The sequence below is a fragment of the Lolium rigidum genome, chromosome 3 (genome assembly GCF_022539505.1).
Source record: "Lolium rigidum isolate FL_2022 chromosome 3, APGP_CSIRO_Lrig_0.1, whole genome shotgun sequence".
In the NCBI taxonomy this organism is placed as follows: domain Eukaryota; kingdom Viridiplantae; phylum Streptophyta; class Magnoliopsida; order Poales; family Poaceae; genus Lolium; species Lolium rigidum.
Genome location: NC_061510.1, coordinates 318,154,469 through 318,160,468, shown reverse-complemented (window position 1 = coordinate 318,160,468; position 6,000 = coordinate 318,154,469). Strand labels below are relative to the sequence as shown.

Genomic DNA, 6,000 nt, shown 5'->3' with positions numbered 1-6,000 from the left:
CGGCGAGCCCAGCTTTTTTTGAACGAACCGTTTTTTGCTTCAGTCATTTGCTGCCGGGGTGATTTTTTTGCTGCCGGGAGATTTTTTTTGCTACATGCAAATCTAACCGTTAAAATGGTTGATCCGATGGCTGGGGACCCGGGGGCTGGGGAATCAGATCCCCCGGGGGACGCCCAGCAGTTTCCTTTTATGATTCTAGACTGTGATTGTACTCCTAAGACATAAAACGTTTAATGACATGGTACCCTTACGAGGGTGAGTGATTATTAATTGGAGATACTAGCAAGGTATGGCGCGGCGGCACGCCGCGCCGTGAGGTATATCAATGGTTGTAAATGATTTGTGAAAATGTTGTTGAGCAATGATGGACAGTAGCGGTGATATATAATTAGACTTAATTACATAGTTCATGGGATTGCCTTGGATAAGCACTAAGACATAATTACATCTTACTACATAGTTAATGGCATCATCTTACATGTGTGATATGTAGAAGACATCAGGTTCTACTTCACCTAAAGCACAACATGTTTTTGGTGATACATGCCTGGAGGAAATTGCATAGTAGGATGGTATGACTGGTAGTGCTGATGTTGCTTGGTGTTTGACTCATCAGTGCTCGGCGGCATTGTCCCCATGGACGGAGGAAAGTATGATGAGTTGTAGGCCTTTGCTGAAGAAATCGATGGAGGGTGTGGAGTCTGCTTCATCGCCGAAGGGAGCATCAGTGTATTGATTTTCTTCTTCACTCCTCATTGTTGGAGTTGTGGATTTGTTATTCTGTTGGGAGGATGCTGAGCATCCCTGGAAGGAGCATTTGAGCAATGGTGGTCGCCGCTAGCCTGCTCGATGATGCCCCTATGTGGGCTACCTCCACAAAGCTGAGAAGATCTCCTGCTGGCCTCTCTATGACCCGAACTGACTCTACACCTCAGGCGATGTTGCTGCAAAATAGTTCAGAAGTGAGGCTGCACTGTTAAGTTTTATGTGATAAACAATAAAGAGATCTCTTACTGATATTTGTACTTGCATATTTCCTAACAATTTTTCGTGAAGCCAATAATTCAAGCATTGGCAGCATTTTAACTGCCCTCTTCAGTGTTGAAGTACTGCCAGTGAGGCCAACAACTGATACTAAATTTATAATTCTTCACATCAGAGTTGCTTGTAGGATAGGGAAATACTAAAGATAATCTTAAACTAAAAGATTCATATGTCTTGTAGAACAGGGAAGCACACTGAAACTGTAGGCATACTTAGAATATATGTCCAGTATCAGAGACATCCTACTTTTCTGCGGGGAAGCCAGCCTCGCTGCAATGGCAAGAAAATTGACTGCAGCGTGATCTTCTCAGCTAGACGCACCTTTGCTAATTGCCTGAATGCTAGGAAAGCTGAACTGAATGCTCTCAGGGAGGGCCTCGACCTTGCTGCTCCTGGTGCCATGGCCCATTTAATTTTGAGAGTGATTGTGCAGCCGTTGTCCAGTCTGTGAATGCCAAAGGAAGAGACAAATCTGAACTTTGTGCTTTAATCAATGAAATTAAAGAGTTGTTGATTTACTGCTCGGACCTGAAGGTCACCAAGGTGAAGAGAGAGTTAATTCGTGTCGCACATGTGGTAGTTCTTTATGCAACAATCAATAGTTTGGTTAGTTCCTGGTTACACCAAGCTCATGTACAAAGAAACAGTGTCAGTCTTTTGTACCAGATGATTTCAAGAATTTTCATATCATATGAAATGAAGTTCTCTCTTCCTCAAAACAGAAAAAAAAACACCATCAAGATACTGATACAAAGGAGCGAATTCTTGGCCATAGAACACTTTTGCTTTGAGGATCATGAAGATGGTTTTTAGATGTAACTTTTCAGAGTACCCATAAAACAGGAACAAGTCATCCTTCCTGCATAGCCAATCAACTACACACACATTTAACAAAACACTGGTCACCAAATAAATAAGAAAACAACAGGAGTTTTGAGATATAATCTAGATTAGGTATCCTATGAGAACTGTAAAATGGCATACCAGACTGACATGATGAACCTTACGAAGATCTTTCATCTCTACTGTGAGTTATTTAGTATTATTTGGAGATGCCATTCTTTTTCTTACAACATCCTGTAAACAACACTTGTTATCGGCAAGGCATGTCAATGTATCATCTGACCAGGTTTCTAACAAAAATGGCCAGCTTGCATCTTTGGACCTCAGACTGTATCTCCAAGAACACCATAGTAGACAAATACATATATATTATGACCCAGAAGCTTTAGTTGAAAAAAGAGATTAGCCCATGCGAGCATTTCTTCAGATTGTGAACAAATAGGGTTTTCTATATCAAACACATCTACTAATGCACCTGTGGTATGTGGTAGAGAAGGGCTACCTTCAGGTAGGTGGACTTGATGGACAAAACAAAGAGGCGTCAGGCTGAATCCATAAGTTATTAGTCACATTCAGCTCAATTGTATGAAGGCACTCGAGTTGGTATTAGAGTAATAATAATCATGAAAAAATAAACAGTGAAGAATGTAAAACAAAAAATGGCAAGGATTATACTATATAGCGGAACTGGTTTCTGCAATAGTCTCAGTACAGAATTGAACAGCCTTGAAAAATACTGTAAGCTGAGATCAATAAGATTGTCCAGTAGCAAGTTGATTTGGAGAGATGTCACAAAATACTTGGATGTCAAAAGGAACACCAGTATTAAAACAATTAAACGATACCTAATCCACACAAACTACTCTTAAAATTATAAGACACAAAAAATAATAGATTACACGTGATATGAATGAATTCCTTCTATTATCACTGATACAGAATCAATATTTTATAGAAAAGGAAATTTCTAGAGAACAGTAGTTCTACAGTAGTTCTACACATCTAACGCTAGAAGGCACCACAACAGTACAGCTGGACAATTCAGAAGCTGGGTTACAATATTAAGTTTTATTTCATAGAGTAACATTGAGGTTAATGATATTTGTGCTTGTCTATTTAATTAGCCTGGTCAGTATTGAGTAGCGTCAATGAGGCCAAAAACAGATGGTAAACACTGATAATACTTCCTTGCACCCAAATGTAAATATTACTACACATGATGACATGACCAAGAAGATAAAATACTTTATGAATAGATTTTCGCGTATTTCAGAGCAAGACGAAAATTCAAGATAAACGAAAAAGACGGTGCAGAATACTCTTTACTGGCCTTTGAATACATATGATCAGCTTAGATTTCAGTTATATCGTTCTACAAATCTAGACAAAAAAAGGCTATGCTACCACATATGTTAAAAGATGTTAAGATTTCAGTTTACCCTTCTATGAAAAAAGTCTACCTAAACCCCATTAATACAAAAATCTATATAAAAAGCTATGTTACCACAGATATTAAATGGTTGCCTACTAAAGCCATATGTAGGTGAATCGGGTGATCCACGTATGCTCCTTCACCATGTTGCAATCTAAAACCCTAAACCATATATTGGTAAGAGTCAGAATATTAAAAAGCATATACGATTAAGAAAAGAAAATGCAATGCATTGAAGAAGTAATAATTGATGTAGTTTTTCTGTTCTAACATGCTACTCTACTTACTACAGAGTACCATTGAAGAAAGCACGCCAAACCAAAATTCAGAACTTCATAACGCTAGTGCATCAAAAACCTTCATCAGGAAGGGCTCCGCCCTGCAGCTTGTCATGGTTCTTCCTGCTACTTGCTAACTCCCTATCTGCCTCCTCGGCCATCTGCGGCTAGCAACCTGATCTCAAGTTCGGCCATGTGCATCGCACGGCCTCCATCGCCCAAGGATTCAACCAGTTTCGAAACTCCTGTAGAGCAGTAACCAAAACAAAATCAAAATCCTCCAAACATCCTGATATAATTTTCAATCTGTTCATAAAAAGTGTATAAACGCCCTGGTCGTCTTCCAGGTGGCGGCGAGGAGGCTTCCAGCAACGCCGCACTCCAAGATGCGGAGCAGGCAACACTGCTGGTCGTCAAGAGGCCCACACCTCGGTGACGGCCGCGACACCAGAACAGAAACTGACCCACCACGTTACAGCCACCGAACGCCGAGGAGCTCGATCAGGGAGAGCTTGGGCGAGGAAGAATTTGTCCCGGCCACCCCGACGACTGCCGCTACATGTCGCACTTCGAGTCCTCAATACTTGCGATATCCATGTCGCACTTCGAGTCCCCAATCCCCGCGGCATCGCAGTTCCATCAGTTGCCGATGCAGAGCGTGCTCCGCCTCTAATCACAGCCGCCTCATCGGCGTCGCTCCTCCACTGTTGCTACTCTCCGGTGCCAGTACTCCCCTCTGCTCCCGCGGCGGCCGCAGCTCGACACGGACAACCGCGACCACATCGGCCGCACCTCGCCAGCAGCTCTTCCCGGCCTGCTCCACCTAAATCCGCCGCTCCTCCCCTGATGTTCTCCACTGGCGCTAGTACTCTCGTATGCTCCCGGCTGTCAAGGCGACCACACATGCTGCACCTCACCAGAAGCTTTTCGGTCAAGCCCCGGCCGCCGTTCCCGGCCGCCTCTACATCGTCGCCCAAGCAGCGCCGCCTGTCCGCCTTGGGAGGGAGAAGAGGCCGCTCAGGTGCTCCTGATGGATCACCGGCCGCGTTGGCTCGTCCCAAATCCGTGCCGCCTTGGGAGGGAAAAGAGGCCGCCCAGGTCCTCCTCCGCGCCACCAACCGCATCGGGAGGAAAAGGAGGGTCTGCCGCGCGACTACATCGGTAGGTACCCCGGCGGTCAAAGGAGGGAGAAGAGGGGGCGGCCTCCGCGGGGGTGGGAGCGAGGATTTGGTGGGGGAGCCGTCCGTCCAGATTGTGTGCTACCGGAAGGTTTGGGGAGAGAGGATGGAGTGCCACCGTGCAAGGGAGAGGCGAGAAATTGGGGAAGAAAAGGACAAGCGGGAGGCGACGGGCAGCAGCACCAAACCACCACACCAGGGAGGCCAGATGGTGGCCGAGCACCGTCGCAACGGGGAAACGGAGAAAGAGGAGACAGCGGCGCTGGACATGGTGGCCGGTCTGCTCAGAGCCCGATGCAGCCTCACCGCTTTGACGGATGTCCTGTTTTGATCAAGGTTACATGCACATGTGAATTCTACCCACGACGAAGCTGTTCGAAGGAAATACAACTTTCAGCCTCCCTCAAAATTTCTAAGAAGCACCGAAACTACACACACACAAAACAATGCAGGAATTAACCACCAATGAACACACGTGTCAGCTTGCTGTTAATCTGAAAAAGATGTCAAAATTCTGAGAAAAATCAAGGCTGTTCACGGATAAGTATAGTACTAGCAAATGCAGGCGCGGCGGCACGCCGCACCCTTGAGGTGGTAGTTGAAAAATCTTCCATGTTAAATTACAACGGTCACTAAAAGTGTGATATAAAACATGAGATAAACAATGTTTGAAAATATTTGACATCTTACTTATTCTCCGTACTATACTTGACATCTTGTAGTAGCACGGAAAGGAGGTTACCATATCATATTTCCCGAACTTATCTATATTTCCTGATTTTTCTCAATCTGCCACAATGCGTCAGTGCTCTTGGGTAAACGATTTGGAAAAAAAACCAAACATAGTGAGTTTCAGTACTTGAAACATGTGGGTATATTCCTCCTCAATATGGCTTAATTAAATGCATTATTTGTGTGTCAACCCTTTATTTACATGATTTCCTTGTCGTCAATGTATGTCTCTTTGCGAAGCCATGCGGCAGACCTCTTTTCTCCTTCTCTATGGGCTCCTGTTTCAATCTATGTAACTCATTTTCCAGTAGACATTAGCCTGTAGCATATGAGAAAATGGCCAATCAGAATCAGTTACAACCAATTTGCTAAATCACTTTTCTCGGTGATTCTTCAAGGGATACAAATGATTTATCAAGAAATAGCAGATGGAATGATGAGCTTTTCATATTACAATGTGTGTTGCCTATGAAAAATACATACCACGAATACC

At 44.0% G+C, this 6,000-nt stretch overlaps 1 long non-coding RNA gene across 1 annotated transcript; it reads right to left on the bottom strand.

Moving 5' to 3' along the window:
• Positions 1 to 354: 354 nt before the first annotated feature.
• Positions 355 to 1,624, bottom strand: LOC124699937. The gene is made up of 3 exons (XR_007001570.1): positions 1,573 to 1,624; positions 1,366 to 1,489; positions 355 to 944 (listed from the first exon to the last, which is right to left on the bottom strand). It is a non-coding gene; the product is annotated as an uncharacterized LOC124699937 (long non-coding RNA).
• Between the last annotated feature and the right edge of the window lie 4,376 nt (positions 1,625 to 6,000).